Source organism: Anser brachyrhynchus (assembly GCF_964034855.1).
Source record: "Anser brachyrhynchus genome assembly, contig: SCAFFOLD_73, whole genome shotgun sequence".
Taxonomy (NCBI): Eukaryota; Metazoa; Chordata; class Aves; order Anseriformes; family Anatidae; genus Anser; species Anser brachyrhynchus.
The window spans coordinates 82,045-103,638 of record NW_027664122.1 but is presented as its reverse complement, the minus strand read 5'-3'; the positions used below and the strand labels follow the sequence as shown (position 1 = coordinate 103,638).

General features: G+C 47.3%; 1 long non-coding RNA gene across 1 annotated transcript; it reads left to right on the top strand.

The window, feature by feature from the left end:
* Nucleotides 1-557: 557 nt before the first annotated feature.
* Nucleotides 558-20,091, top strand: LOC308186239. Its single transcript, XR_013943983.1, has 2 exons — nt 558-1,418; nt 19,390-20,091. It is a non-coding gene; the product is annotated as an uncharacterized lncRNA (long non-coding RNA).
* The last annotated feature ends 1,503 nt before the right edge of the window (nt 20,092-21,594 follow it).

Here is a 21,594-nt window from a genome sequence, read left to right as displayed (position 1 = left end):
GTTTGTGGTAGTTAGTTCTGGTTGTAGGACTTTTCGTTTGGCCGAAAAGGCTTCTCAGATGATGAATATTAGTATGATTACGGCTACTATTGAGATTAGGGAGCCGATGGAGGAAATGGTGTTTCATAGTGTGTAGGCGTCGGGATAGTCCGAGTATCGTCGGGGTATTCCTGCTAGGCCTAGGAAGTGCTGGGGGAAGAACGTTAGGTTTACTCCTGTAAATATTACCCCGAAGTGGGCTTTTGCTCATGTTTGGTGTAGGGTAAACCCAGTGAGTAGTGGGAATCAGTGAGTAAATCCTGCTAGAATGGCAAAGACGGCGCCTATGGATAGGACGTAGTGGAAGTGGGCAACTACGTAGTACGTGTCGTGCAGGGCGATGTCTAGGGAAGAGTTTGCAAGAACGATTCCTGTTAATCCTCCGATGGTAAATAGGAAGATAAATCCTAGAGCTCATAGTATTGGGGGGGGTCTCATTTGATTGTTCCTCCGTGCAGGGTGGCTAGTCAGCTAAATACTTTGATTCCGGTAGGGATGGCAATGATTATAGTGGCTGATGTAAAGTAGGCTCGGGTATCAACGTCTATTCCTACTGTAAACATGTGGTGAGCTCAGACGATGAATCCTAGGAAGCCGATGGATAGTATGGCTCAGACTATTCCCATGTAGCCGAAGGGCTCCTTTTTGCCTGAGTAGTACGTGACTACGTGTGAGATGATTCCGAACCCCGGTAGGATCAGAATATAGACTTCTGGGTGTCCGAAGAATCAGAATAGGTGTTGGTACAGGATTGGGTCTCCTCCTCCAGCGGGGTCGAAGAATGTGGTGTTTAGGTTTCGATCAGTTAGTAATATTGTAATACCGGCGGCGAGTACGGGGAGTGATAGAAGGAGTAGGATGGCGGTAATTAGTACGGATCAGACAAATAGTGGGGTTTGGTATTGTGAGAGTGCGGGGGGTTTTATGTTGATGGCTGTGGTGATAAAGTTGATGGCCCCAAGGATGGAGGAGATACCGGCTAAGTGGAGTGAGAAGATAGCCAGGTCTACTGAAGCTCCGGCGTGGGCAAGGTCACCTGCTAGGGGAGGGTAGACAGTTCAGCCTGTGCCGGCGCCAGCTTCTACAGTGGATGAGGCTAGTAGGAGGAGGAATGATGGGGGGAGGAGTCAAAAGCTTATGTTGTTTATTCGCGGGAATGCTATGTCGGGGGCACCGATTATGAGGGGGACTAATCAGTTGCCGAATCCTCCGATCATGATGGGTATGACTATAAAGAAGATTATTACAAAGGCGTGAGCGGTAACGATTACATTGTAAATTTGGTCGTCGCCTAGGAGAGTTCCTGGTTGTCCTAGTTCTGCGCGGATTAATAGGCTGAGTGCGGTGCCGACTATTCCTGCTCATGCCCCGAAGATGAGGTACAGGGTGCCAATATCCTTATGGTTAGTGGAAAATAGTCATCGGTTGATGAAGGTGACGGGTAAGATGGCTGAGTGTTGAAGCGTTAGGCTGTAGTCCTTTTTACAGAGGTTTAATTCCTCTTCTTATCGGCTCTGTAGTGAAATTCATGTTGAGTTGCAAGCTCATCGATGCGCACTAGGGTGCGTCAGGGTCTTTGTAGGCAGAAGCCAATTGGTTTAGGCATTTAGCTGTTAACTAGAGTTTTGTGGGATCGAAGCCCATCTGTCTAGGGAGGCTTTAGCTTAATTAAAGCGTCTGACTTGCATTCAGAAGATACAGGTTAATATTCTGTAAGTCTTAATGTGCAGAAACTAAGAGGGTTTAACTCTTATTTAAGGCTTTGAAGGCCTTCGGTTTGGGGTGTTATCCTAAGTTTCTAGACAATGGCATGTATTATTGGGGACAGGGGAAGTAAGAGGATTGATAGTGAGGCAAGGACCGCAGTAGGTGTGCTTGGGGCTTTGCTAGTGTATCATTGTTTTATGTGGTTAGAGGAGTTGGGGGGAAGGGTAATTGTTGAGTGGTATGCGAGGCGTAGGTAGAAGAAGAGGCTGAGCAGTGATAGCATGGCAATTGCCATGGCTGCTGGTGTTATTTCCTGTTTAGTTAGTTCTTGGATGATAAGTCACTTTGGTATAAAGCCTGTTAATGGGGGGAGGCCTGCTAGGGATAAAAGTACTAGTATTAGGGTGGCGTTTAGCACTGGGGTTTTTGTTCATGAGGTTGTGATCATGGATAGGTTAAGGGCTTTGATTTTGTTAAGGGCTAGGAATACGGCTGATGTTATGATTGTGTATAGGTAGAAGGTAAGTAAGGCCAATTTGGGGCTGTAAACTAGGATGATGGCGATTCAGCCTAAGTGGGAGATGGACGAGAAGGCTAGGATTTTGCGTGTTTGTGTTTGGTTCAGTCCTATTCAGCCTCCTAGTGCTGTTGAGGCTAGGGCCATGGCGGTGAGTAGAGCTGGGTCGAGGGATTTGGATGTTAGTAGGAGCAGGGTTAGTGGGGGGAATTTTATGAGGGTCGAGAGTAGCAGGGCTGTTATTAGTGGCGATCCTTGTAGTACTTCTGGGAATCAGAAGTGAAATGGCACTAGGCCCAGTTTAATAGCGATTGCTGCTGTCAGTAGTAGACAGGAGGTTGGGTGGTTTATTTGTGTGATGTCTCATTGGCCGGTGACTCAGGCATTGGTTATGCTAGAGAATAGGACCAGGGCGGAAGCAGCTGCTTGGGTTAGGAAGTATTTCGTTGCGGCTTCTACTGCTCGTGGGTGGTGGGATTTGGCAATTAGGGGAATGATGGCTAGTGCGTTGATCTCCAGTCCTGTCCAGGCCAGAACTCAGTGGTTGCTGGAAATTGTGATGGTGGTGCCCAAGATGAGGCTGAAGGTTATGATTGGGGTCGCGTAAGGGTTCATTAGTAGAGGAGGGGGTTAAACCATCATTTTCGGGGTATGGGCCCGATAGCTTGATTAGCTGACTCTACTAGAAAATAATATAAGGGAAGTATGGAGAATTTTGATTTCTCTTGTGTGGGTTCAATTCCTACTTTTCTAAGGTCAACAGGAAATGAGAGGGCTGTTATACCTCTATGTTCACTTTATCATAGTGACCCTTTGTAGTTCAGGCACATTTCCTTATGTAAGGAGGTAGGCCTGCATAGCAGATAGGTATGCTGATGTGTCAGAGGCACAGAGCTAGTGTGAGGGGTAGGAAGTTTTTTCATAGTAGGTGCATTAGTTGGTCATATCGGAATCGTGGGTATGAAGCTCGGACCCATAAGAAACCAGAAGATAGTAGGAGGACTTTTGTGGCTAGGATGACGGGGAATAGTTCTGTGGGTGGCCCTAGGGCGCTTGGGTTTAGGAATATGATGGCTGTAAGTGTATTTATTAGCATAATGTTCGCATATTCAGCTAGGAAGAATAAGGCGAAGGGTCCTGCGGCGTATTCAACGTTAAACCCTGAGACTAGCTCAGATTCACCCTCTGTGAGGTCAAAAGGAGCTCGGTTTGTCTCTGCTAGGGTGGATACGTATCATATTATTGCTAGGGGTCATGAGGAGAAAATGAAGTATAGAGGCTCCTGTGCGATGGCAAAGGAGCTGAGTGTGTAGCTTCCGCTTAGTATGATTATTGATAGCAGGATTATGGCCAGTGTCACTTCGTATGAAATGGTCTGTGCTACTGCCCGTAGGGCTCCGATTAGTGCGTATTTTGAGTTCGAGGCTCAGCCTGATCATAGGACTGAGTAGACGGCTAGGCTTGACATGGCTATTAGGAAGAGAACTCCGAGGTTTAGATCTGCTAGGGGAAATGGGAGTGGTAGTGGTGCTCAAGTGGTGAGGGCTAGGACAAGGGCTAGTATTGGTATCAGAATGAATAGAAGTGGGGAAGAGGTAGAGGGTCGGATGGGCTCTTTGGTAAATAGTTTCAGTCCGTCCGCAAATGGTTGAAGTAGGCCAAAAGGCCCGACAACGTTAGGGCCTTTGCGGGATTGTATGTAGCTTAGGATTTTCCGTTCTACTAGGGTTAGGAAGGCTACGGCAATCAGGATTGGGATGATGTATAGGAGGGATATAACGAGGCAGCTTAGTGTTGTTATTTGAATCATGGGTGAAGCTAGGGAGAGGATTTGAACCTCTGGGGAAAGGGCTTAAGCCTTCTGCACTTGCCGGGCTCTGCCACTCTAGCTGGTCCTTTTCTAGGATTGAAAGTGGTGGGGGAAGGCCCTCTTCACGGTTTAGTTGGTTTCACTGCTTAGAGGGGGGGGGCGTGCTTGTGGTATTGGCCCCACTTTCCCGGTCCTTTCATACTGGGGAGAGTGTGTCATAGATAGAAACCGACCTGGATTGCTCCGGTCTGAACTCAGATCACGTAGGACTGTTAATCGTTGAACAAACGAACCCTTAATAGCGGCTGCACCATTAGGATGTCCTGATCCAACATCGAGGTCGTAAACCCGCCTGTCGATATGGGCTCTTGAGGGGGATTGCGCTGTTATCCCTGGGGTAGCTTGGTCCATTAATCAATTATATTGGGTCTGGTCACTGTTAGCACTTTGAGGGGTAGCTCTAGGTAAAGAGGTATGGTCTTGTTTTTGGAGGATTTGTTCTCCTCCAAGGTCGCCCCAACCGAAAAATATCGACCAGGCTCTGCGATGGTAGTGGCCCCAGTGGGGTTGATTGAGGATTCGCGGTGGTCGTTGATTTTTAAGTTCCACAGGGTCTTCTCGTCTTATGTTCACATCCCCGCTTTTGCACGGGGAGATCAATTTCACTGATTATCTGTGAGAGACAGTTAAGACCTCGTTTAGCCATTCATACAAGTCTCGATTTATGGGACAATTGATTGCGCTACCTTTGCACGGTTAGGATACCGCGGCCGTTAAACCTAAGTCACCGGGCAGGCATCACCTTCAATACTTGTTTAATTTGCTGAAGGCTATGTTTTTGGTAAACAGTCGGGCCTTATTAATTTGCCGAGTTCCTTTCACAGATTTTAATCGCTCTTATAGGCGCTCCTGAGTCGGGTTAACAGGGTTAGTTAATACGTGGTCTTGTAGGGGTTTTTGTATCTGTCTAGGTCTGTTAATAATGTTTCTATGTAAGCTTGCGCCGTTAGAGGGGTGTGGCCCTGAGTTACTTATTTTAGCATTAATTCTCCTATATTCATAGGTTGACCTGTTTGTGATAAGGGAATCATCTTATTTTGGTATTTTTAGGTGGTGGAGCTTTGACGCACTCTTTTTTGATGGCTGCTTTAGGGCCCACGGTAGGATCAGTAGTAAGAATTATCCGCTAGTCGAGGTTGTGTCCTTTTTTAATGGAGCTGTCCCTCCATTAAATAGCTCTTAATCATCTCATTAGGGTTCAGGATGTCCGGTAGGGAGGATTAAGGGGGAACTTAGATTCGTTTCACAGGTAACCAGCTATCACCCAGCTCGGTTGGCTTTTCACCTCTACTGACAAGTCATCCCACTCTTTTGCAACAGAGACGGGTTCGCTCTCTTTAACTGCTTGAAAGTAGCTCGCTTGGGTTTCGGGGGGGCAAACTTTAGTTCACTTTGCTTGGTTGTTCTCGCTAAACCATGATGCAAAAGGTACAAGGGTTGATCTTTGCTGTCTGTCGCTTTGATTGTTTCACTGCTATTTCATCTTTCCCTTACGGTACTGGGGTCTCTATCGCGTCTAAGTGTCTTTTCTATCGCCTATACTAAGACTGTAAAATGCTTTAGTTTAATTAGTTTAGTAAATTCTTTAGTTTTGGTGTACTATTTGTGTGGTTGAGCTAGAGGGGGGGCTTCAAGACGATCCGGTCTAGTAGATATCTTTCAGGTGTAAGCTGAGTGCTTTGGTGTTATAGCTACGTCTTGATATTCTAAGTACACCTTCCGGTACACTTACCTTGTTACGACTTACCTCATCTTCAGCGTATTTATGGTATTAGTTATGTGGGATGTGGCTTTTGAGGAGGGTGACGGGCGGTATGTACGTGCCCCAGGGCCGGCTTAAAGTAGGCTCTATTGTCCCACTTTACTGCTAAATCCGCCTTCCAGAAGTGGTTTCACGCTTCTTTCCGTGTGCCCTATGAATAGGGAATGTAGCCCATTTCTTCCACTCCATAGGCTATACCTTGACCTGTCTTATTAGCGGGGTGCTATTGTGTCCACTGTTGTGCTCTCATTCGAGGTGGGCTGGCGACGGCGGTATGTAGGCTGTGTTGGCAAGGGGTGGTTGGGTTAATCGGGGATTATCGATTGTAGAACAGGCTCCTCTAGGTGGGTTTGGGGCACCGCCAAGTCCTTAGAGTTTTAAGCGTTTGTGCTCATAGTTCTCTGGCGGATACTTCGGTAAAGTAAGTATCAAGATTTAGGGCCAGGCATAGTGGGGTATCTAATCCCAGTTTGGGCCCTGGCTTTCGTGGGTTTAAATCAGTCGTTAGTTCCTAAGATCATCTTAATGGTGTGTTTAGGTGCATCTTGGGCTTATGACAGCTCAGTTGCATTTTGATCTTAGTTAGCTAGGATAGGCATTTTACCACTCTTTACGCCGTGTCAATAGGACGGTTGATTTGGGTTTCTTGTATGACCGCGGTGGCTGGCACAAGATTTACCAACCCTTGAAGTTAGGCTGTTGCTATAACTAAGTCAAGTTTGCACTCATTGCTTAATGTTAATTACTGCTGAATACCCGTGGGGGCGTGGCTTAGCGAGGCGTCTTGGGCTACTACTTGGGTGTGCCTGATACCCGCTCCTCAAGGCCTGTATGGGGGTAGGTGGTCGAGGGCGTTTACACTGGGGCGCGGATACTTGCATGTATATATTTAGCAAAAACCAACCGTAAGGTTAGGACTAAGTCTTTTGTCCGCAGGCATGTTTTATGCCATCTTGGCAACTTCAGTGCCATGCTTTGTGTTAAGCTATGTGGACGGGGGTGTGGTTAGCTGATAGTTGAGTGGTGAGTGAGAGTGAAGTATATGAAATTATTGCTTGTGTTTACTATTTTTAGTACTGGAGTTTCTCTAATAAGTTTAAGTTATTTTGTATGTGTTTGTGTGTATATGTACATCGTTCCGATGATGTCATGGAAGGGATGATTAATGGAGTTTTAGAGGTAGTTTGCTGGGATTGGGCGATGAAGGTTTATGCTACATGGTGGTTAGCGAAAGTTTACTGGTTTAGTTTGTGAAGCGCAGGGGTTGCGCTTAATGATTTGTTGTTTTGTGCTATGTCCAACGAGCATTCATCCAATAGCCCCATTTAACCCGGAGGGTGGAGGTAACATTAACTGAATGTGGTCAAAGTGCATCAGTGTCAGGATGATTCCCCATATACGCCAACCGTCTCATCGAGGGACCCTTGAAATATAGGATAGGCCGTGAGGCAGGTGTGTCCAGGCTTAGATTGTGGGACCCCCGAGATCACTGGGAATAGCCACCTGTGAGGTAACCCCGGAAAAAATAAGAGGAACCAGAGGCGCCAAAAAGCTGGAACATGCCGCGATTACGCATTGAGAAGGTGAAAGTACTCACAGATGCCACTTTGAAGGGCAAGGAGGGGTGAGTGAACCCAATGGATGGCCCTGACCGAGGAACCAGAGGCGCTAAAATGTGAGGAGGGCGAGGGGTTTAGGGGGAACGTATGGGCCTGAAGCTAGTCATACCGGACATTATGTGCAACGGGTTGCTGATTTCACGTGAGGAGTACGATTAATAAATCCGTCTGATACGAACTGCATGAGATATGTGGTGGAGAGTTGTTGTTGGAGCATGTCCTGTGAGCATTCATTAAAATGGGGTCTTGTTATGCGCTTGAGTGGAGTTGTATTGGGTGTTGTGCGGTATGGTCCTAGAACATTCATGCCGGGTGGTTTGGTAGGAGTGTGTTTAAGGGTTTAATGGCCGTGTACATGTATGGGTTTAGCACCTGCTTATAAGATAGTCCGTATATAATGTATATTACTGGTACTATAGTATGTATGTATATGGGGTATATAAATTTATGCACGAATATGCATAACCAAATACCCCCGCCTCGGGGGGGGAGGGGGGGGGGGTTAAGCATAATGGCATAGATGGGGTAGAATTATTGGGGGCTTGCGGTTAGTTCCTGTAGTTGAGAACAATGGCGGCTTTTCGAGCCGCAGGCCTCGGGTAGTGTCCGGGCAGGAATAATGACTTATTTTATGTTTTTTTTAGGGATTTGCTTTGCGGTGGGTGTTTTGGGTGTGGCGTCGAATCCTTCGCCGTATTATGGGGTTGTTGGTTTGGTGTTAGCGTCTGTGGCGGGGTGCGGGTGGTTGCTGGGCCTTGGGGTTTCGTTCGTGGCTTTAGTGCTGTTTATGGTGTATTTGGGGGGTATGCTGGTGGTGTTTGTTTATTCAGTAGCTTTAGCAGCGGAGCCTTTCCCTGGGGCTTGGGGGGATTGACAGGTGATTGGATGTGCAGTAGCGTTTGTGGCAATTGTTTTTGGGGGGTTGGTGTTTGGGGGGTTTATGGGGGCTTGGAAGTTCGGGGTTTCTACTGTGAATAATGTTGGGGTGTTTGTTGTTCGGTCGGATTTTAGTGGAGTTTCCATGTTTTATTCACATGGGGCAGGGATGTTTTTAGTGGCGGGTTGGGGGCTGTTGTTGACTTTGTTTGTTGTATTGGAGCTTGTGCGGGGGTTGTCGCGGGGTGCTATTCGGGCGGTTTAGGGGTTAGGGTCAGAGAATAGTTTATTGAAAATGCCAGCTTTGGGAGCTGGAGATAAAGGTTTGAGTCCTTTTTTTCTGAGTTTGGGGTACTCTAAGAAGTGGTAAGTCTTCAATCTTTGGTTTACAAGACCAATGTTTTTATAAACTATTAGAGTATTTAGCAGTTGAGTATTTTGTTTTCTAGGGCGCTTGCGGCGGGGAGGAGAAATAGGAGGATAGTGAAGTAGGCGATTGAAGCGAGTTGGCCGATGATGATGAATGGGTGTTCGACGGGTTGGCTTCCTACTCATGTTAGGACGAGGAGGTCGGCGACTAGTACTCAGAATAGGAGCTGGGAGAGTGGTCGGAATGTTATTGCTCGTTGTTTTGATTTGTGCAGGAATGGGATTAGGAATAGGATCAGTACGGAGGCGGCCAGTGCTAATACGCCTCCTAGTTTATTTGGGATTGAACGTAGGATGGCGTAGGCGAATAGGAAGTATCATTCTGGCTTGATGTGTGGTGGGGTTACTAGTGGGTTTGCTGGGGTGAAGTTTTCTGGGTCTCCCAGGAGGTTAACCGCTCATGCTTCTTTCTTATGAGACGTTAGTAAACCAATTACATAGCCTTGTCAAGACTAAATCACAGGTAAAAATCCTGTACATCTCATGTGGCCAACCACTCCCAACTAGGATTCCAAGACGCCTCATCACCCATCATAGAAGAACTCGTTGAATTCCACGACCACGCCCTAATCGTTGCCCTAGCTATCTGCAGCCTAGTTCTCTACCTTTTAGCCCACATACTAACAGAAAAACTCTCGTCCAATGCTGTAGACGCCCAAGAAGTAGAGCTGATCTGGACAATCCTACCTGCTATCGTCCTGGTACTCCTCGCCCTCCCATCCCTACAAATCCTCTACATAATGGACAAAATCGATGAACCAGACCTCACCCTAAAAGCCATCGGCCACCAATGATACTGAAGCTACGAATACACAGACTTCAAAGACCTATCCTTCGACTCCTACATAGTGCCCACCCCAGACTTACCCAACGGCCACTTCCGACTGCTAGAAGTTGACCACCGCGTAGTTATCCCAATAGAATCCCCCATCCGCGTGATCATTACTGCAGGAGACGTACTCCACTCCTGAGCAGTCCCAACGCTCGGAGTTAAAACAGACGCAATCCCAGGCCGACTAAACCAAACTTCATTCATTACCACCCGGCCTGGGAATTTTACGGACAATGCTCAGAAATTTGCGGGGCTAATCACAGCTACATACCCATTGTAGTAGAATCAACCCCACTCCCACATTTCGAGGCCTGATCGTCCCTTCTATCATCATCCTAATCATTAAGAAGCTATGCAACAGCACTCGCCTTTTAAGCTAGCCAAAGAGGGACTTCCCCCTCCTTAATGATATGCCACAGCTTAACCCCGCACCATGATTTTCAATCATAATTATAACCTGATTAACCCTAGCACTCCTCATCCAACCAAAACTACTAGCCTTCACCACAACCAACCCCCCATCAAATAAGACCTCCCTCACTACCAAACCCACACCATGATCCTGACCATGAACCTAAGCTTCTGTGACCAATTTTCCAGCCCCAATCTATTTGGCATCCCCTTAATCCTACTATCCCTACTCTTCCCAGCCCTACTATTCCCGTCCCCAAACAACCGATGAATCAACAACCGCCTTTCTACTATCCAAACATGACTCCTTCACCTAATCACAAAACAACTAATAGTCCCACTCAACAAAAATGGCCACAAATGAGCCATAATATTTACATCCCTAATAATCATACTTCTTACAATCAACCTTCTAGGCCTCCTTCCATATACATTCACCCCAACCACCCAACTATCTATGAACATAGCCCTAGCCTTCCCACTATGGCTCGCCACACTACTAACAGGCCTACGAAACCAACCATCAGCCTCTTTAGCCCACCTATTACCCGAAGGTACCCCTACACCCCTAATCCCCACACTAATCCTGATCGAAACAACCAGCCTACTAATCCGCCCCCTAGCCCTCGGAGTCCGCCTTACAGCCAACCTTACAGCAGGACACTTACTCATCCAACTCGTCTCTACAGCCTCCATTGCATTAATACCCACCCTTCCTGCAGTATCCATCCTAACAATAATCATCCTACTACTCCTAACCATCCTAGAAGTAGCAGTAGCCATAATCCAGGCCTACGTCTTCGTGCTCCTTCTAAGCCTATACTTACAAGAAAACATCTAATGGCACACCAAGCACACTCATACCACATAGTTGACCCAAGCCCTTGACCAATCTTCGGGGCAGCCGCCGCCCTACTCACAACCTCAGGATTAATCATGTGATTCCACTACAACTCATCCATACTACTAACCCTAGGCCTCATCTCAATACTCCTAGTAATACTCCAATGATGACGAGACATTGTACGAGAAAGCACCTTCCAAGGCCATCACACTCCCACAGTCCAAAAAGGCCTACGATACGGCATAATCCTTTTCATCACATCCGAAGCATTCTTCTTCTTAGGGTTCTTCTGAGCGTTCTTCCACTCGAGCCTGGCCCCAACCCCAGAACTAGGAGGCCAATGACCCCCAACAGGAATTAAACCACTCAACCCGATAGAAGTCCCCCTACTAAACACAGCCATCCTACTAGCCTCAGGCGTTACCGTAACGTGAGCCCATCACAGCATCACAGAAGGAAACCGAAAACACGCCATCCACGCCCTAACCCTAACGATCCTCCTGGGATTCTACTTCACAGCCCTACAAGCAATAGAATACCACGAAGCCCCATTCTCAATCGCCGATAGCGTCTACGGATCTACCTTCTTCGTTGCCACTGGATTCCACGGACTCCACGTAATCATCGGATCCTCCTTCCTGACCGTCTGCCTCTTCCGACTGATCAAGTTCCACTTTACATCAGACCACCACTTCGGATTCGAGGCAGCAGCCTGATACTGACACTTCGTAGACGTCATCTGACTATTCCTCTACATAACCATCTACTGATGAGGATCTTGCTCTTCTAGTATATTAATTACAATTGACTTCCAATCTCTAGAATCTGGTATAAACCCAGAGGAGAGCAATGAACGCACTCATGTTCATATTCGCCCTATCATCAATCCTAAGCGCCGCCCTAACCGCATTAAACTTCTGACTCGCCCAAATAAACCCCGACTCAGAGAAACTCTCACCGTACGAATGTGGATTCGACCCACTTGGATCTGCTCGATTACCATTCTCAGTCCGATTCTTCCTCAGTAGCCATCCTGTTCGTCCTATTCGACCTAGAAATCGCCCTCCTACTCCCCCTGCCATGAGCCGTCCAACTCCAATCCCCCCTAATGACCCTCACCTGAACTGTAGTGATCCTCCTTCTCCTAACACTCGGACTGGCCTACGAGTGAATTCAAGGGGGCCTAGAATGAGCAGAATAACAGAAAGTTAGTCTAACCAAAAAGATAGCTGGTTTCGACCCAGCAGATTACAGCCAACCCTGTAACTTTTTTATGTCGCCCCTACATTTAAGCTTCTACTCAGCCTTCATTTTCAGCGGACTAGGACTAGCCTTCCACCGAACCCACCTAGTATCCGCCCTACTATGCCTTGAAAGCATAATATTATCGATATTCGTAGGCCTATCAATATGATCCATCGAAAACCAAGTCTCCTCATTCACCATGGTACCAATTCTCATGCTAACCTTCTCAGCGTGTGAGGCGGGCACAGGCCTGGCCATCCTAGTAGCCTCCACCCGCACACATGGCTCCGACCATCTACACAACCTAAACCTCCTGCAATGCTAAAAATCATCCTACCCACAATCATACTTCTTCCAACAGCCCTGCTGTCTCCACCAAAATTTCTATGGACTAACACCACCTTATACAGCCTCCTAATCGCTGCCCTAAGCCTACAGTGATTAATCCCAACCTACTACCCCTACAAATTTTTATCCAACTGAACAGGAATTGACCAAATCTCATCCCCCCTCCTAGTACTATCCTGCTGACTACTCCCACTCATAATCATAGCAAGCCAAAACCACCTGCAACAAGAACCCCTACAACGCAAACGAATCTTTATCTCAACCTTAGTCGCAGTCCAGCCATTCATCCTACTAGCCTTTTCCACCACAGAACTAGCACTATTTTACATCTCATTTGAAGCAACCCTCATTCCCACCCTAATCTTAATCACCCGATGGGGGAACCAACCAGAACGCCTAAGCGCTGGCATCTACCTGCTATTCTACACGCCAGTAAGCTCTCTACCCCTGCTAATCACAATCATACACCTATACGTGAAAATTGGCACCCTGCACCTGCCAACCCTACAACTAACCCACCCAACCCTATCCACCTCATGGACAGGAATACTATCAGGTCTAGCACTGCTCATAGCATTCATAGTAAAAGCCCCACTATACGGCCTACACCTCTGACTGCCAAAAGCCCACGTAGAAGCACCCATCGCAGGCTCAATACTCCTCGCCGCCCTACTACTAAAGCTAGGAGGATACGGAATTATACGAGTCACTCTATTTATGGGCCCACTGTCCAACCTCCTGCACTACCCCTTCCTAACCCTGGCCCTATGAGGCGCCCTAATGACTAGCTCAATCTGCCTACGACAGACAGACCTAAAATCACTAATCGCTTATTCATCCGTTAGCCACATAGGCCTAGTTATCGCCGCAGGAATAATCCAAACCCACTGATCATTCTCAGGGGCAATGATCCTAATAATTTCCCATGGACTAACTTCCTCCATACTATTCTGCCTAGCCAACACAAACTATGAACGTACGCACAGCCGAATTCTACTACTCACACGAGGCCTACAACCTCTCCTACCACTCATAGCTACCTGATGATTGCTGGCCAATCTAACAAACATAGCCTTACCCCCAACAACAAACCTCATAGCAGAGCTAACCATTATAATCACCTTATTCAACTGATCTGCCTTCACGATCATCCTAACAGGAATCGCAACCCTACTAACCGCCTCCTACACCTTATTCATACTACTAATGACCCAACGAGGCTCAATCCCCTCCCACATCACATCTATGCAAAACTCAACCACGCGAGAACACCTGCTCATAACACTCCACATTATCCCAATATTCCTCCTAATCCTCAAACCCGAACTGATCTCCGGAATCCCCTCATGCAAGTATAGTTTAAACCAAACATTAGACTGTGATTCTAAGAATAGAAGTTCAAACCTTCTTACCTGCCGAGGGGAGGGTTTAACCAACAAGAGCTGCTAACTCTTACATCTGAGCCTAAAACCTCAGCCCCCTTACTTTTAAAGGATAACAGCAATCCACTGGTCTTAGGAACCACCCATCTTGGTGCAAATCCAAGTAAAAGGAGTGAACCCCACACTACTAATCAACTCCCTCACACTACTCACGCTGACAATCCTCCTAACCCCAATCATCCTGCCATTTCTATTTAAAAACTTTAAAAACACCCCACAAGCCACCACCCGCGCTGTTAAAACCGCATTCCTAATTAGCCTAGCCCCTACAACCGCATTCATCTACTCGGGAGTAGAATCTGTCACCTGCCACTGGGAGTGAAAATTCATTATAAACTTTAAAATCCCCCTGAGCCTAAAAATAGACCAATACTCAATAACATTTCTTCCAATCGCCCTATTTGTAACATGATCAATCCTACAATTCGCCATATGATACATGGCCTCAGAGCCATACGTAACAAAATTTTTCACCTACCTACTGACATTCCTAGTCGCCATACTCCTCCTAACAACCGCAAACAACATATTCCTCCTATTCGTAGGCTGGGAAGGAGTACGAATCATGTCCTTCCTTCTCATCGGCTGATGACAAGGCCGAGCAGATGCCAACACCGCCGCCCTACAAGCCGTAATCTACAACCGAATCGGAGACATTGGACTGATCCTGAGCATAGCATGACTAGCTTCAACATTCAACACCTGAGAGATCCAACAAGCCGTACACCCCCACCAAACCCCAATCCTCCCCCTCATAGGATTAATCCTCGCAGCCGCAGGAAAATCCGCCCAATTTGGACTCCACCCATGACTGCCCGCAGCAATAGAAGGCCCCACCCCAGTATCAGCCCTACTGCACTCCAGTACCATAGTAGTAGCCGGAATCTTCCTGCTCATCCGCATGCACCCCCTGCTAGCCACCAACCAGACAGCCCTAACTGCCTGCCTATGCCTAGGTGCTCTATCAACCCTATTCGCTGCCACATGCGCCCTAACCCAAAATGACATCAAAAAAATCATTGCTTTCTCAACATCCAGCCAACTAGGACTAATAATAGTCACTATCGGACTAAACCTCCCACAACTAGCCTTCCTACACATCTCAACCCATGCCTTCTTTAAAGCCATACTATTCCTATGCTCAGGGTCTATCATCCACAACCTAAACGGAGAACAAGATATCCGAAAGATAGGAGGCCTACAGAAAATACTCCCAGTCACTACTTCCTGCCTAACCATCGGAAACCTGGCGCTGATAGGAACCCCATTCCTAGCCGGATTCTACTCAAAAGACCTCATCATCGAAAGCTTAAACACATCATACCTAAATACTTGAGCCCTACTCCTAACCCTTATAGCCACAGCATTCACCGCAACCTACAGCATCCGCATAACCATCCTAGTCCAAGCTGGACAAACCCGAATCCCCCCAATAGTATCAATAAACGAAAACAACCCACTAATCACCGCCCCCCTAACCCGACTCGCCCTAGGCAGCATTACAGCAGGAATAATCATTACCTCTTTCATCACACCAACCAAAACCCCCCCAATAACCATACCCCTTATCACCAAAACCGCTGCCATCCTCATAACAATCCTAGGAATCATCCTAGGCCCCTCATGTACAGGGCCACACCCCTCTAACGGCGCAAGCTTACATAGAAACATTATTAACAGACCTAGACAGATACAAAAACCCCTACAAGACCACGTATTAACTAACCCTGTTAACCCGACTCAGGAGCGCCTATAAGAGCGATTAAAATCTGTGAAAGGAACTCGGCAAATTAATAAGGCCCGACTGTTTACCAAAAACATAGCCTTCAGCAAATTAAACAAGTATTGAAGGTGATGCCTGCCCGGTGACTTAGGTTTAACGGCCGCGGTATCCTAACCGTGCAAAGATAGCGCAATCAATTGTCCCATAAATCGAGACTTGTATGAATGGCTAAACGAGGTCTTAACTGTCTCTCACAGATAATCAGTGAAATTGATCTCCCCGTGCAAAAGCGGGGATGTGAACATAAGACGAGAAGACCCTGTGGAACTTAAAAATCAACGACCACCGCGAATCCTCAATCAACCCCACTGGGGCCACTACCATCGCAGAGCCTGGTCGATATTTTTCGGTTGGGGCGACCTTGGAGGAGAACAAATCCTCCAAAAACAAGACCATACCTCTTTACCTAGAGCTACCCCTCAAAGTGCTAACAGTGACCAGACCCAATATAATTGATTAATGGACCAAGCTACCCCAGGGATAACAGCGCAATCCCCCTCAAGAGCCCATATCGACAGGGGGGTTTACGACCTCGATGTTGGATCAGGACATCCTAATGGTGCAGCCACTATTAAGGGTTCGTTTGTTCAACGATTAACAGTCCTACGTGATCTGAGTTCAGACCGGAGCAATCCAGGTCAGTTTCTATCTATGACACACTCTCCCCAGTACGAAAGGACCGGGAAAGTGGGGCCAATACCACAAGCACGCCCCCCCCCTCTAAGCAGTGAAACCAACTAAACCGTGAAGAGGGCCTTCCCCCACCACTTTCAATCCTAGAAAAGGACCAGCTAGAGTGGCAGAGCCCGGCAAGTGCAGAAGGCTTAAGCCCTTTCCCCAGAGGTTCAAATCCTCTCCCTAGCTTCACCCATGATTCAAATAACAACACTAAGCTGCCTCATTATATCCCTCCTATACATCATCCCAATCCTGATTGCCGTAGCCTTCCTAACCCTAGTAGAACGGAAAATCCTAAGCTACATACAATCCCGCAAAGGCCCTAACGTTGTCAGGCCTTTTGGCCTACTTCAACCATTTGCGGACGGACTGAAACTATTTACCAAAGAGCCCATCCGACCCTCTACCTCTTCCCCACTTCTATTCATTCTGATACCAATACTAGCCCTTGTCCTAGCCCTCACCACTTGAGCACCACTACCACTCCCATTTCCCCTAGCAGATCTAAACCTCGGAGTTCTCTTCCTAATAGCCATGTCAAGCCTAGCCGTCTACTCAGTCCTATGATCAGGCTGAGCCTCGAACTCAAAATACGCACTAATCGGAGCCCTACGGGCAGTAGCACAGACCATTTCATACGAAGTGACACTGGCCATAATCCTGCTATCAATAATCATACTAAGCGGAAGCTACACACTCAGCTCCTTTGCCGTCGCACAGGAGCCTCTATACTTCATTTTCTCCTCATGACCCCTAGCAATAATATGATACGTATCCACCCTAGCAGAGACAAACCGAGCTCCTTTTGACCTCACAGAGGGTGAATCTGAGCTAGTCTCAGGGTTTAACGTTGAATACGCCGCAGGACCCTTCGCCTTATTCTTCCTAGCTGAATATGCGAACATTATGCTAATAAATACACTTACAGCCATCATATTCCTAAACCCAAGCGCCCTAGGGCCACCCACAGAACTATTCCCCGTCATCCTAGCCACAAAAGTCCTCCTACTATCTTCTGGTTTCTTATGGGTCCGAGCTTCATACCCACGATTCCGATATGACCAACTAATGCACCTACTATGAAAAAACTTCCTACCCCTCACACTAGCTCTGTGCCTCTGACACATCAGCATACCTATCTGCTATGCAGGCCTACCTCCTTACATAAGGAAATGTGCCTGAACTACAAAGGGTCACTATGATAAAGTGAACATAGAGGTATAACAGCCCTCTCATTTCCTGTTGACCTTAGAAAAGTAGGAATTGAACCCACACAAGAGAAATCAAAATTCTCCATACTTCCCTTATATTATTTTCTAGTAGAGTCAGCTAATCAAGCTATCGGGCCCATACCCCGAAAATGATGGTTTAACCCCCTCCTCTACTAATGAACCCTTACGCGACCCCAATCATAACCTTCAGCCTCATCTTGGGCACCACCATCACAATTTCCAGCAACCACTGAGTTCTGGCCTGGACAGGACTGGAGATCAACGCACTAGCCATCATTCCCCTAATTGCCAAATCCCACCACCCACGAGCAGTAGAAGCCGCAACGAAATACTTCCTAACCCAAGCAGCTGCTTCCGCCCTGGTCCTATTCTCTAGCATAACCAATGCCTGAGTCACCGGCCAATGAGACATCACACAAATAAACCACCCAACCTCCTGTCTACTACTGACAGCAGCAATCGCTATTAAACTGGGCCTAGTGCCATTTCACTTCTGATTCCCAGAAGTACTACAAGGATCGCCACTAATAACAGCCCTGCTACTCTCGACCCTCATAAAATTCCCCCCACTAACCCTGCTCCTACTAACATCCAAATCCCTCGACCCAGCTCTACTCACCGCCATGGCCCTAGCCTCAACAGCACTAGGAGGCTGAATAGGACTGAACCAAACACAAACACGCAAAATCCTAGCCTTCTCGTCCATCTCCCACTTAGGCTGAATCGCCATCATCCTAGTTTACAGCCCCAAATTGGCCTTACTTACCTTCTACCTATACACAATCATAACATCAGCCGTATTCCTAGCCCTTAACAAAATCAAAGCCCTTAACCTATCCATGATCACAACCTCATGAACAAAAACCCCAGTGCTAAACGCCACCCTAATACTAGTACTTTTATCCCTAGCAGGCCTCCCCCCATTAACAGGCTTTATACCAAAGTGACTTATCATCCAAGAACTAACTAAACAGGAAATAACACCAGCAGCCATGGCAATTGCCATGCTATCACTGCTCAGCCTCTTCTTCTACCTACGCCTCGCATACCACTCAACAATTACCCTTCCCCCCAACTCCTCTAACCACATAAAACAATGATACACTAGCAAAGCCCCAAGCACACCTACTGCGGTCCTTGCCTCACTATCAATCCTCTTACTTCCCCTGTCCCCAATAATACATGCCATTGTCTAGAAACTTAGGATAACACCCCAAACCGAAGGCCTTCAAAGCCTTAAATAAGAGTTAAACCCTCTTAGTTTCTGCACATTAAGACTTACAGAATATTAACCTGTATCTTCTGAATGCAAGTCAGACGCTTTAATTAAGCTAAAGCCTCCCTAGACAGATGGGCTTCGATCCCACAAAACTCTAGTTAACAGCTAAATGCCTAAACCAATTGGCTTCTGCCTACAAAGACCCTGACGCACCCTAGTGCGCATCGATGAGCTTGCAACTCAACATGAATTTCACTACAGAGCCGATAAGAAGAGGAATTAAACCTCTGTAAAAAGGACTACAGCCTAACGCTTCAACACTCAGCCATCTTACCCGTCACCTTCATCAACCGATGACTATTTTCCACTAACCATAAGGATATTGGCACCCTGTACCTCATCTTCGGGGCATGAGCAGGAATAGTCGGCACCGCACTCAGCCTATTAATCCGCGCAGAACTAGGACAACCAGGAACTCTCCTAGGCGACGACCAAATTTACAATGTAATCGTTACCGCTCACGCCTTTGTAATAAGCTTCTTTATAGTCATACCCATCATGATCGGAGGATTCGGCAACTGATTAGTCCCCCTCATAATCGGTGCCCCCGACATAGCATTCCCGCGAATAAACAACATAAGCTTTTGACTCCTCCCCCCATCATTCCTCCTCCTACTAGCCTCATCCACTGTAGAAGCTGGCGCCGGCACAGGCTGAACTGTCTACCCTCCCCTAGCAGGTGACCTTGCCCACGCCGGAGCTTCAGTAGACCTGGCTATCTTCTCACTCCACTTAGCCGGTATCTCCTCCATCCTTGGGGCCATCAACTTTATCACCACAGCCATCAACATAAAACCCCCCGCACTCTCACAATACCAAACCCCACTATTTGTCTGATCCGTACTAATTACCGCCATCCTACTCCTTCTATCACTCCCCGTACTCGCCGCCGGTATTACAATATTACTAACTGATCGAAACCTAAACACCACATTCTTCGACCCCGCTGGAGGAGGAGACCCAATCCTGTACCAACACCTATTCTGATTCTTCGGACACCCAGAAGTCTATATTCTGATCCTACCGGGGTTCGGAATCATCTCACACGTAGTCACGTACTACTCAGGCAAAAAGGAGCCCTTCGGCTACATGGGAATAGTCTGAGCCATACTATCCATCGGCTTCCTAGGATTCATCGTCTGAGCTCACCACATGTTTACAGTAGGAATAGACGTTGATACCCGAGCCTACTTTACATCAGCCACTATAATCATTGCCATCCCTACCGGAATCAAAGTATTTAGCTGACTAGCCACCCTGCACGGAGGAACAATCAAATGAGACCCCCCCCAATACTATGAGCTCTAGGATTTATCTTCCTATTTACCATCGGAGGATTAACAGGAATCGTTCTTGCAAACTCTTCCCTAGACATCGCCCTGCACGACACGTACTACGTAGTTGCCCACTTCCACTACGTCCTATCCATAGGCGCCGTCTTTGCCATTCTAGCAGGATTTACTCACTGATTCCCACTACTCACTGGGTTTACCCTACACCAAACATGAGCAAAAGCCCACTTCGGGGTAATATTTACAGGAGTAAACCTAACGTTCTTCCCCCAGCACTTCCTAGGCCTAGCAGGAATACCCCGACGATACTCGGACTATCCCGACGCCTACACACTATGAAACACCATTTCCTCCTAGTCCTAGGACTTAGAGAAACTCCAGTACTAAAAATAGTAAACACAAGCAATAATTTCATATACTTCACTCTCACTCACCACTCAACTATCAGCTAACCACACCCCCGTCCACATAGCTTAACACAAAGCATGGCACTGAAGTTGCCAAGATGGCATAAAACATGCCTGCGGACAAAAGACTTAGTCCTAACCTTACGGTTGGTTTTTGCTAAATATATACATGCAAGTATCCGCGCCCCAGTGTAAACGCCCTCGACCACCTACCCCCATACAGGCCTTGAGGAGCGGGTATCAGGCACACCCAAGTAGTAGCCCAAGACGCCTCGCTAAGCCACGCCCCCACGGGTATTCAGCAGTAATTAACATTAAGCAATGAGTGCAAACTTGACTTAGTTATAGCAACAGCCTAACTTCAAGGGTTGGTAAATCTTGTGCCAGCCACCGCGGTCATACAAGAAACCCAAATCAACCGTCCTATTGACACGGCGTAAAGAGTGGTAAAATGCCTATCCTAGCTAACTAAGATCAAAATGCAACTGAGCTGTCATAAGCCCAAGATGCACCTAAACACACCATTAAGATGATCTTAGGAACTAACGACTGATTTAAACCCACGAAAGCCAGGGCCCAAACTGGGATTAGATACCCCACTATGCCTGGCCCTAAATCTTGATACTTACTTTACCGAAGTATCCGCCAGAGAACTACGAGCACAAACGCTTAAAACTCTAAGGACTTGGCGGTGCCCCAAACCCACCTAGAGGAGCCTGTTCTACAATCGATAATCCCCGATTAACCCAACCACCCCTTGCCAACACAGCCTACATACCGCCGTCGCCAGCCCACCTCGAATGAGAGCACAACAGTGGACACAATAGCACCCCGCTAATAAGACAGGTCAAGGTATAGCCTATGGAGTGGAAGAAATGGGCTACATTCCCTATTCATAGGGCACACGGAAAGAAGCGTGAAACCACTTCTGGAAGGCGGATTTAGCAGTAAAGTGGGACAATAGAGCCTACTTTAAGCCGGC